Raw genomic sequence first — 13,399 nt, 5'->3', positions numbered from 1 at the left:
AATTTTATAAAATTAAGTCAAAGGATTGCTCTTCGAAGTTGAGTTTCGGTTTAAGTTGAGTTTCGTTATTCAGTTAAGTTATAAAATTACTAATTAATTAGTAATTTATATTGTTGAATAATACAAAATTTATAAATACATATTATTTACATATTTTTAAAAATATTTTACAATTTATTAGCACATATTTATGTACATATTTCGGATTTTTTAGCACATAAAAATCCTATCCCTAGTTATTAAAGTGATTTTTTTAAAATATATATTTAGATAATGTTAAAAAAAAAAAAATTAGAATTTTTAAACGTTTTCGGGTGGAACAGGAATATTTATTCACTTTTATATAATCAATCTAACAATTTATTAATAGCTTCCTTATTTTATCATAACTGCTTTATGACCATATAAAAAACTTTTTCTTCTGCTTAACATGACAATGGCTGCTATGACTCAAAATTGTGATGTGGTAATTGTGTTAACCATTTAAGGCAGCCTCTTCGCCTAACGTTAAGGATTTGAATTCAATTTATTTTTCAAAATTTAAAAATTGAATTCCAAAGAGGTTTTCATACTTTATTGTAATATTTAACCGACTCATATAAATTATATACTGCTATTCCCTCAAGTTATATACTATCTTTAAGTGGTACTGATCGCAAAGTTCCGTGGCTTATCAAATAAATGCGTTTTAATTTCTTTTTAGTAGATCTATTATTATGTTTACATGTATGTGTAACTTAAATAACTTCACTACTGACTTTGAGAAGTAGAAGCATTCCGAAATTTTAGAATAGAATCTTATAACGCTGAGCGAACTTCGAGAGCAAGGGGTTAATTTTGGGAGCCAGGCATAAGGGATCGAAATTAATTTTGAGGACGGAATTCTGTAAATGACAAATAAACAGTTGGTTGTTAATCTTTATATAATTTTTATAAGATTTTAATCAAAGATGAGTCATGTTCATGAAACTAATTCTGTTTGAGAAATTAAGGGCGTAATTAAAAAAATAAATAATGATTATACTAATTTTATTTGAAAATTCTAATAGTTTTTTAGTTAACATGTTTTAATTAATGTTTCTGGTGTTTTTTTTTTCTACAACTCTATGGTTTGAAATGATAAAAAAAAAGTTTTATATTTGTTTGATAGATTATATATGTTTTGCATGAAATTATTGATTGATTGAGACAAAGAAAAAAAATTTAATTAATTTATCAGGTTCCATTTTCAGTTTCACTTAATTAATACATGAGTTGTTAAATAGATTTTTTTCTTTTTTAATTTGTTTATTTCCAGATCGGCCATGGTTATTGTACCAGTGTATATTTAACAATTGATAATGAGAGGGGTATAGCCTCATGCAAAATAAACCTCTAATTATTTACAGTGCTATACCTATTGAAAAATTATAAATACTTAAGATAAATTATTAAAAAAAAAGTAAATAATAGTTATGTAATTAAGAATGAAAGAGAAAATAACAAACACAAACAGAAAATATCTTTAGAATTGATAAAATTAATGATAACTTCTACTGAAAAAAAACTTGAGAAAAAAATTATGATAATAATAAAAATAAATAAATATATAGTTACAGCAGGTTGCCTTGCTTCAGTCTGGGCTTCAATCTTCGGGATGAAGTTGGATTGCTTAGTTGTAAGCCACTGCACCTTTGATTGATGGTAGATGGAAATGAAATTCTGTAAACAATTTTTTTTTTTTTTTAAATCGATTCCGCTTGTTTACGATTTAATTGGCCATTTCTGATCAACCGAAGGGAATCGAGTTTTTAAATAAGGAAAACTTTACGGGAAGTTCTATAAATAATTAGGAATAATTGCTTTTTCTATTAAAACTAGTCAGTCTCAAGCATATTCAAATAATCGAAGCATCTCAGTGAAATTTGTTTGCGTTTGATAGTTATATAATCGTTACTTTCCTACGAAAATTAATTTTGATTTATGTTGTATACAACTAGTGTTTAAAAAATGTGTAACTGTTGAAAGAACTTTTAAAATTTTTAGAGAATAATAAAATTTGAATTTTTTACATATAATTTTTTTTTAAATTGTCATCATTATTTTATGATTGTGACGTAACAGCTTAAACGACTGATTTTTTTTTATTATACCCAAATATTATACTACTAAACTAATTTGAAGCGATTATTATATTCAAGGATTTTTAATAGGTTTAAGGAGGAAAAATATTTTTTTTAAATAGTGCCTAAGGAAATTAGCTCAGAACATGTTTATTACTACCTGATTAAAAATATCAAACTATGTTCTCAGCTTTATACTAATAAAAATTAACGAATAAGAATAAATTCGGAAAACGTTTAGTCATAACACTTAAGTACGTCATTTTTTCAACCCTCTACAATGGCCGAATATTATAGTTAATGCAAAAACATTTACGTGTTGTGGAATGCATGAAAAGTGTTAAGTATCGTTATTTCCTTGGATTTGTCCTTTTTTCTTAGAGGTACGAGCTGATATAAATGTTAATCATACTTCATTGAATTTAATTTTCCAATAATACTATCTTTTGAGCTCAATTTCATCATGACAAAGGTTGTTAGATTAATCATTTATTGAACGTTTGATGGCGTTATATGCCTGTCTTCAAGGGGACGTTAACGTATTGCGAAAATAAAACAGCTGAAAATTCGAATTTTGTTCCAAACTCAACGTTTTGCAGCTTAATATTAAGCTGCAAAATCTTGGATTCTTCGTAAAACATTAATTTTTTATTTTAATCTTTAGGTATAACCAGATCTAACCATTATTTAAGGATATGCCTGACGCTCGTCGTCAGTAGGCCATTTTCGCATTTTTTTTAAAAATATTTATTTATTGCTATTTACAATTGTACATTATAATACATTTAGTAAATCTGATCTAAGTTAAATTGGAGTGTTACAGGCGTGTAGAGAAACTAACCATTGGTAGCACTCTAATGACATTTTACATTAGCTGGTCTCGGGCCCATCTTCTTTTCAGGCGCCTCGGAGGATTGTCAGGAATGGAACAGAATGCAAGATTAGAAACTAGGGGGTCTGAATGGTTAGAGAGTTTATAATGGAAGGAGTGATATCTGGTTCGGGCTAGATCGGTTACATAGGGAACATTAAGGTCTTTATGTATGATTTTATTTGTGACAAAGTAAGGAGCATTGATTTTCGCATTTAAAAATATTTTTCTTAAATGGCCTTTTGTTTCGGGATTTCTGTATTATGTTTCGCGATTCTCATTATTACACTTCTAATTTTATGTCTTTTGGATTTATTTTTTAAATGATATTTCTATCGCATAATACTTTAATGAAATATATATTTTTTGTTTTTTTTTCATCCGCTATTTATCTTTTTTCTCTATGCTGCAGGTACCATCAAATTCAATTACAGGGTCGATTTATTTCAAGCACTAGATTCTGTGCAGGCTCCCCCTTCCCAATATTTAGGCTATCATTATTAACAGATTGTATATATCCCGTATAATCAATATTAATAATCAGTTTCATAATATCAATCAAACCCTAAAAGATATAATACTAACAATGATAATTACACTATTAATCAGCAATAACTACACCGACTGTCCTTCCATGTCGGGCAAATGGCTTACTTTAGAATATTGTTTTACTTATTTTATTAATTAAATTTGTATTGGCAATCGTTTGTTTTGTTTAAGTTATTTCATCGTAACCATTATTATTTTTTGAAAACAATTTATTTAATCAAAATCAAGGTTGAAATAAATTGTTTACATAAGGATGTAATTAATTTTTTGTTCAATTTTGAAAAATTAAAATTTTCATTACTATTTTCCTAAAATTATAGCATTTTACTATAATATAATAATTGTTATTAATTAATACAACATAATTTCATTTTATTGACTATTCAATTTAAACTTAGGACATTTTTTTTACGATCTAAATTAAACCATATCAACTTAACAGTGGAAACCAAAATTAAAGGAAAATAAAAATTATATCAATTAATCACTTATTTTTTTATAAAACCACGTTAAAAAAAAGTTTAGGGTATATGATACAGCCTACTCTTAAAATAATTGTTTTTTAAACTTTACAAAAATGTTTTTGTAATTTCGAATTCTTCGAACACTCCAAAAAGTTTCATTTTTAATAAAAAAAATTATTGCATAAGGCTATGTCAAAGAAAAGATCATCATAAGATTAGTTCATTGAATTATTGATCAATATCAAAGAACAACTCTTAAAATTTAATAATAAGTATTTAGTAACAGATTAACCCTTTCCAATTAAATTATTTAAATTAATTACACAAAATTGAATTCATCTATTGTACTATTGTATCCTAGGTGTTGATAATTTTCTTCACATACTATCTGGACATCGTGATATCCACTTTCCTAGTTTTATCCTAACGCAATATTGGATGACTTACTTCTGATCCAGAGTTTAGATAAATATCCAATAATCTATATTATAGATTTATTTAATAAGAAAGAGCAATATATAGCCAAAAAACCTCGATCACGATGTTTGTGTAAAAAAAACAAGTTTTGTTGGTAAAAAACACACTGTTCAGGTGGTTAAGATCTCATCCCCACTGGCTTTAAATATTAGAGATACGATGATTCACCAGCCAGCTATCTACTAATCTGAATCCTAGTTTTACAACTAAATAAACAAACAATATATTGAAGTAGGATGTATTATTTATACAAAATATATATTTTTTAAAATTATTTATTTATTGTTATTTACAACTGTATAACATATATACAACAAGTAAATTTGCTGTAGGTGAGATAGTGACATGATACAAACATGTGGAGTACAAAATAATTCAAAATAAATGTTTAAGCAGTGTTTATAGTTATTGATATTTTCATTAGAGACGAAAAATATTTTGCATCTAACAAAATATCTTAACGTTTATCAGCTAAATTGGACTTTCTTTCTTTTTTTTAAAAAAATATGATTTATTTAGATATCTCTTAAAAAGTAAGTATTTGTTATTAGCTTGTTTTTTCTTAAACCGTAAATTATAAAATCTTTTTTAAATTCACTGTTTATTTTTCTGATTTCAGAAAGAAAAACAAGCATTTTAAAAATATTTGGTAACCTCTTTTAAGGACTTGTCTAATTTTTTTTTTTTTTTTTTTGTTATTTTTAGGGCGAAACACACCTCAACACTCTTTCAATGAAGCAGACACTGTGAGACATATTGTAATATTATAGGGTAAATATTGATGTATATTTTATTTACAAATATCAATAGCGATTCAGTATTGTTTTTTTTTTTTTAACATTTATTGTTGAGCAGTCTTGAAACATTATATGTAAATAAATATAGACCTGTGTACTCTCTTTACACCATCTCAACTACTGACCACTGGTGTTAGTGTTTGGATGGTAGTAGGCTTGTACTATGGTGGTTGCATGTTGGTAGTTGTAGTGGTGTGAGAGGTATGAAAGTTGCAATAGGTTGACCCAGTACACCACACTACACTAACTTAATTAAGTTAACATTAGAACACCTTTATTAATGGAGAGAGGTCACGTTAATTTAGACTCATTCGGTTTATAACTGAGTTTATCTAAATATACATGAATAAATAAAAAATGCATTAATTTAATTTTTAGATTATTTTATACGATTTTACTTTTATTTTTAAAGACTTTGTAAGAATGTACTATTACTAGACCAACGGTTGTGCAAGGAGGTGATTTGGCCAGAATCCCGCTCGACAGGGGTACGGATACCCACTTTATGAGGCTCGGTGGACCCCGTAGGGATTCCGAACCCAAAGCGCTAACACACGGCAACTGTAAAATTGAAAATACTTATCTGCCCCAGCCGGAACGAACCCAGGTCCTTGAAGTTAGGGGCATAGTGCCTTACCACTGAGCTGCCAACTCCCATTTTGTATATTAAGAGGTTAATAACCACTAATAATATGGGTTGTTGTGTTCATTGTATTCAATTATGTATGTGCAGATATTGTTTGCTGCTGTCTGTTTCCCATATTTTTTTTAATGAAACGAAGTGGTGTACACAATTCTTTGTTTATTTATTTATTTAATGTAAATTACACCTGTACAAAATAATAAATACAATACGTAAATATGTGGAATGTTTCATTTACACTTGAGAATCTTGAGAAGGAACCATCCCGTGGCCATCCTCTTTTCAGACGCCTCTGAGGATTATCAGGGATTGTTAAGGATGAGATATTGAGAACTAATGGGTTAAAATGGTAGTAGTTTGGAATGTAAAGACGCATATCTGTTTTGGGTCAAATTTGCAACGAATGGGATGTTAAGGACTTTGTGGATGAGTATATTTGTAACGTAATAAGGAGCATCAAGGATTTGACGTTGGATTTTGGATTGTAAGGATTGGATGCGGGTGAAATTTGATGGTTTGGTAGAGCCCCAAAGCTCAATTCCATATGTCCAAATTGGTCTGATTATCATAGTGTATAATAATGTTTTGTAGAGAACACAAATTAATATTATGTTTTGTACTTTTTTTGTGATTTAAACCGTCTTTGTAAAGCGCCCTCAACTTATATAACTACTATAAACTAATATAAATACTATAAGTTTTCAAAAGAGTTCAAAATATGGCGTATTTGTTAAAAACTAGAAGCAGTGCCTTTCGGAATTAAACAAGATTTACATCAAATATCTTTTAAGCATAACAGTGAAAGATTAGTATTAAACTATATTAGCATTTTAGAACAGTAAACGATCAGATGGAAGATGTTTCGAAGGGAAACAATCAAATAGTTTTGTCTTTGATATTTATTGATAAGTGAGAATTGCCGAATTAACTGTATCATCTGTAGACGAAACGTGTTGAATTCTCCTCTTCTATCAAAAGTTAATATTCAAATTTGAAAACTTGCCATTATTATGTTTTTTTCAACTTATATTTGATGGGGAGAAATTAAAGTTTTGTAACAAAATGAATAATTTTCAAAATTACAATAATTTATGTGAAATGGATGTATTAATTTTTAATAGATTCTCATTTGAAGATATATGCTTAATTAGTCGCCACAATGGGGATTAATTGTTAAAGATGATCATTATTATTGACTGAATAATTCATTGAGAGTCGGAGGGGGGGATTCTTAAATTTCCTGACTATAAAAAATTTTAATTTTTCCAATTCTTTTGGAAATGAACTTTTCATTTACCAGTAGTGAATGTTAACACTTGATAAAAAAAAAAATCTTTTCTAATCAATCATAACATTCCATTTATAAAATTTAAATTTTTTGAAGTCGATAATAGTTTCTACAATTAACTGTTTTCGTAAAATTTGTATAACCATAGATACTAAAAATTCAAATTTCTCAACTTTTTGAATTCATAAATTATTGGAGATGGAGGGAAGTAATGCTTCTTCAAAATGCTTCTCGATTCTTCAAAAGCAAATTAAAGATCTCGAATGTTTCAAGATGTAAATACAAAAGTCAGAATCTATATTCATTCCATCCAGCAACATTTCTTCGATCCTCCTTGCAATTACAACAAACATTCAATCACATTCTTTCGATTTCTTCAAATCTTAGTTTTTTTTTCACATTCTCTTCAAATTTTGCTCGGGAACTCAGTGATAAATGTATTACTGGAAAATTCAATCCCAAAGCTTTGAGATCAGAATTGATTGACAGTGATTAAACAGCAGTTAATAGCTAAAGACTCAATTTTTCGCCGATTAACGTATCTTAGAGACTAAAATGTTTGAGATCATGTGATGTAAACCAGGTATAATTTTATATTATTTTTAATAATATAAAAATGAATAACTAGATACAGAAAATGTTTTACTCCAAAATAATTCAAAAAATTAACAATTCAACTTATAAATGCATAGAGTTTACCTATGTTGAATTGTTTTGGAATGATACAACTCCTCTGTTTGGTTAGTTTATTTTAGATTCTTGATATAAGATTTACGCTTATGTGGTATATATATTAGTCCTGATAAATCGGAGAAATTAAAATTTTTTTTTTAGTGTTTTTCACATTAATTTATATTTTATAAAATATTATATACTATACCTATGACAAGGTAAATATCAACCTAATATAACTATGTATAGATGTTTTTTGTTAATATGTATAGCAATTGTTTACAATACAACTTGTTGTTGTTTAAGCTCCATGAAATACCAATTTACTTTAACCTCTACTGGAGGTTATCAACCAAAATCAAGTTATTGAACATTATATCTTCTCTATTATTTTTATTGGTCAGCTTATATATTTTTTTACTACGAAGTTGGTCGTTACTAGTAGATGCAAAATTTAATAATCACATTTCTTCTATCCTGAAAGGTCAGCATAATTCTCTGAGCATAGGTCATTCAAATGTTAGAAGTCATGGTTGCTAATGTGTAGGGGTAATTTTTAATATCTTAGTGCTCTTTGTTTACAGTTATTGTCTTGTAATTTAATATATATTATTACAATAGAACTATAGATAAACAATTTTTATTCTTTTAATCGTCTATTTTTTTGACTTTTGTATCTCTTGTACGAAGAAAACGTAAGAACAGACAGTTGTCATTCTTCCATTAGAAGTCTTTCACATTCCATAGTTCTATGCATTTTCTTGATAACTGATAACTGAAGTCGGGTAGAGATGGATACGAAAGTCAATCTGGCGAAAATGCAATGTAAAGAACTAAAGATGAAATAAATAAAAAAATATATATACGTAAAGTACTTGGAATGAAGAAGCTTTGTATAAACATTCCACTAGTCTATTTTCTATTATTACATAGACATTCTAGACTGTGGAAGGAAAGTGTATTTTCTACTATATCAGCCGTAGTTCTTCTCTTGAGTCTGAAGAAAATCCTGGGGCACACTCAGCCTCACCGAAGTGAGTACCTGGCCCTTCATTGGGCTGAAAATAAAACATGTCGATCGAGTATGGTTACTGACCTTTTATGGACTTACCTAACCAATCTTGTAACTTCAGTGGCAATAGATCGGTTCTAGCCTGGGTGGGTTGACTTTTAATACGTGGTGGCCACACGGAATGAAATCTTATCCATCCCACTATGGGTAGAATTTGTTGATAACCTGTAACTGATAACCCCCGTATGACAGAAATGGTAGGAGATTAAAAGAAATGTCGTCTAAGCTGTTTATTGTATTAACTCATTGATCATGTACGTAATCAAATACCGAACCCTTTCTGGGTTTTATGTCGAAGAAAAAATAATAAATTGAGCACTCCTTGTTAAAGCCCTGCATATCAAAGCCATTGGCCATGAATCAGTCAAACAGAGGAAGAGTGGGGGAAGCGGTATAGAGCGGAAAACTGGAAGATTGGAGACGACAGCCTCTTTATGTACGATTATTATACATATTTTACGATTTATGAAAATCCTTTTGGTACGGTTATTTTCTATTTATCCATAAATGAAAGCTTACGTTTGCTAAAGTTCAGACTTATGTCTGAGACTAACCTGGATTTATATACGAAAGAATTTTATCAAACCAAAGAAAAACATTTTATCGTTTAAGTAAGGGCCGTCAGCATATACAGAGATTTTTTTACCAGATGATGGTTTTTTAGGCCAAAATTCTGTAAAATCATAAACAAATTAATAATAATATCTAAACAGCCCATCTTAAAATACACCTACCTTCACCGTAAATCAACTAATAATTTTATTTTTAATTATTTAGTTATTAATTTGTATAATAGATTATTTTTGTTTTGAAAAATAAGGGTTTTCCTTCAAATCTGATAAGGTTGGGATTTTTTTTTATTAAAGACAGTGAAAAGTTCTTTTAAAGTAATAATTATATAAAGAATATTAAATCTGTTAATAGACCAACGGTTATGCAAGGAGATGATTTGAATCATGCTCCAATCAAATGCAACTCAAAAATTTTTACTCTTCGACGCCCATCAGATCCACCGGATCTAATCCTCAAAGGTAAAAATGTGAAATGGAATCCTGCCAGTGAAACAGTAAGATACCTGGGAATTCACCTAGATCGCCGCCTTACCTGGAATCACCAAATCAACATCAAACTAACTCAAACCTATGCAAGGTTAGCAATGCTTATATCCTATCCTAAACAAAAATTCCAAACTAAAACCAGAAACAACTGTTATATTTATTACAATCCTCAGGCCACTGCTGATGTACGGCTGTGAAGTCTGGGGAGCGGCATCCTTCACGTAAAAGAAAAAAAACAATCTACAATACAATCTTTTCAAAATAAAGTCCTAAGAATCGCAGTTAATGCTCCTTGGTTCATAAGAAATAGCCAATTGCATCGCGAATTACATATGGAGTCAATAGAGGATTATATCAAAAAACGGTTCATGAAGTTCCACTCCCAGTTGCCGACAGTTAAAGGAGCAGTGACCTACAACCTGAGAAACCCAACCTCAACCCGAAGACTGAAGCCCAGATTGCTGCAGGACATTCTGTTTTTAATAAATATAAAATTAATTCATAGTCACACTACCTCTATTTTACTTATTATTATTATTCATTATATTTATTCATTTTTTTTTTATCTTTTATCTTGATATTTGCTAAAATGAATTGATTTATAGTTGTTCGGAAAATAAGTTTGATATATGAAAAATATATTTCAGAAACTATTGGACGTACAGATGTCTGTCTTCACTTAAATTAAAGCTAGTTAAATTTACTATAAAATTGTATATAACGTTTATTTTTGTAGGAGTAGTAGTTTTTATGATATATGACAAAATGTATTCATAAAATGTTAATTTCTGGTAGTTCGAATAAAGAGTTTGATATTTGAAAAAATATATCTCCAGAACCATAAGACGCACATATGTCTGCCAACACTCAAAATAAAATAAATTCAACTTACTATAAAGTAGTTTATACACGTATTCTCGTAGCGGTAGTAGTTTTTATGATATTCACATATGAATATAAATTTGGCACATACAAATTTGTCCGAACAACTAGACCGAACAATCAATTTATTTTAGCAAATATCATAAAAATAATTACTCCTACGAAGATAAAGGTAATCGACTACTTTATAGTCCATTAAACTAGCTTTAATTTAAGTGCTAATAGACATCTGTACGTCAAATAGTTTTTGAGATATAGATTTTTCAAAATAAATTCACTAACTACTGTTACTAAGTACGTTCTGTACAACATTTTAATGAAATGTTGCTTTTTAAAAAGCACGAGAACTACTGAACATAAATAGCTCTATTAGGGCTTAAAGTTTAGCAAATTAACTCTATTTTAAATGATGTTCTCTTAGATTTTCTATTATTGTTGGTAGTTTTTAAGACATACAGCTCTGAATGAAAAATGAATTATTTTTAACGTTTTGAAACAGCCACCATTTCTTATCCCCCTATGTATACTTGGCAGACTCATCAATTTTTACTAGTAAAACTATACATAGTTCTCATTAAAGTAATCAAAAATTTGGGTGAAATAACTCCCTTTTTTTCTCCCCTTGGGCTCTTGTTCTAAAAGCAGCTTAGATTGAAATGTGGTTCCTTCCTCCAATGGATACTTATGCTTCCCTATTAAGAATTTCACGTATTCTTTTTTAATGCGACTTATATATGCATTTCAAAATAAAATTTGATGCAAAATATAATCCAACTAATATCCGTATTAACATAGGATGTATAACATTTATCTATTAGACTTTTGTCTAAATGCCTCTCAAATTATTAATTTCTATTAGAATAATATAATATAATTTCCCGCTCGTTTATTGTGAACAGAAATAGTACGAAGTAAAGATGGAAAAAAAAACAACCAGTCTGGATAAGGGTTTATTTATACAGGCACGTGATGAGAACGAACCGAGTCTGTATATTAATATATTTATACAAATAATATGATAATTTAAATAAATAATATAAATATGCACAGCCACGTAAAGCGAATGTTATCAGAATATCCCACACCTTATTTTAGATTTCTTTTGGAAATCTCAATCATTACGTTTCTTAAAAACAAAAAAAATCGATAGCTTTTAAAAAAAAAAAAATTAAATTTTCTTATTTTTGAGCGTCTAGAGGTATTATTTTACAAAAATGTTTAGCATTGCATTTTTATATAATAATTAATATTTATTTATGTCAATTAATATATTACATTTCGTGAGTCAACTCTGTGGGATTGTAGAGCCCTCTGGAGTCCATCTAGCCTCATAACCCCACCCTTAATTGGAGAACTACTAGCATTAAATCAGTTTGGAAAATTAACCATTTACTTTCATTGTTTCAGAAGTGGAATATAATCTTTAAAATTCATTTTGCAATCTTAATCATTATTTTTGTTTTAATTAAACATTTCTTTTTATCAAATTATAACTGAAATATATTTTATTTAAATTAAGATGTTGACTGTTTTTAGTAAAAAAAGTTAAAGTTTCTATTTTTTGGGCGTCAAAAGGTATTATTTTACAAAAATGTTTAACATCGTATTGTTAAATAATTAACAGTTTTTAAAAATAAAAAATGTTATAAAAAAGTCATGACACTAATTTTCATTAAATTAATATATGTTAATAAATTAAATACAGTCACTCGAGGTATGGTGTGATAGCTGACAGTACATGTTATAGTAGTGAAGATCTACATTGGATAACATTATTGTGTAATGTTGAAAATACATTTGGTACACTCGGTCAAAAGTTCAGCGTTGATAATTGGAGGATTCAAGCTTAACCAACCCATATTGATTACATGATTCATATTACATGCGTTGTACATAATTTCAATAAAAAACATGACAATATTAATCCTCTTCTGAATAATTTTCCAACTGAAACTCCATTAAATTTTAAAATCCTACAGTTTGGAGGGGGAGACGCTATGCATTTTTCTATTATAATAGAGCTTTTTAATTTTAATTCCTTCGGTTAAATTAAATTAATCGGTTCTTTTGAAACATTTTTAAATTGAATTTTTTTTATTATTATTATTTGAAATAATAATAAGCCCTCCTAATTGCGCCCAGCCTAATTAAGTGGGTACCCTTAATTGGGTAAAAATCCTGCGATTGCAGGGTTTTTTTTTCATTTTATTTTATTTTTATACCAGATCGGCCTGGTGAGACTTACATGGTTGATATAACTTATATTATATATATTTTTTAACAGTTGATTATGAGGGGGTATAGTCATACAAATGACACTCCTCACTATATACAATGTTCTTATTAAAAGAAAAAAATAATAATAATAAAATAAACAGATAAGAATAATGCTTCTTAATAAAAGAGGAAATTAAAATTAATAACAAAAAATAATGATATTAGTACACTTAATAGTAAAAAGAAATTGCCTTCTAATAGTAAAAAGAAACAAGTTAATTTGAAAAAGGGAAGAGAGAAGAAAAGA

At 28.4% G+C, this 13,399-nt stretch overlaps 1 protein-coding gene across 1 annotated transcript in view; it reads left to right on the top strand.

Annotated features, from left to right (window-relative positions):
• Window positions 1-13,399, top strand: part of LOC106678124 (adhesive plaque matrix protein) — a gene marked incomplete at its 3' end in the record, with an annotated part of 46,885 nt that overhangs the window by 1,242 nt on the left and 32,244 nt on the right. Inside the window, exon 2 of the mRNA XM_024362504.2 lies at window positions 5,169-5,234. The remainder of the gene's footprint in view (window positions 1-5,168; window positions 5,235-13,399) is intronic.

The sequence above is a fragment of the Halyomorpha halys genome, unplaced genomic scaffold (assembly GCF_000696795.3).
Source record: "Halyomorpha halys isolate HHAL.00 unplaced genomic scaffold, Hhal_1.1 Scaffold124.1, whole genome shotgun sequence".
Classification (NCBI taxonomy): Eukaryota; Metazoa; Arthropoda; class Insecta; order Hemiptera; family Pentatomidae; genus Halyomorpha; species Halyomorpha halys.
This window is presented reverse-complemented; position numbering and strand designations above follow the sequence as displayed.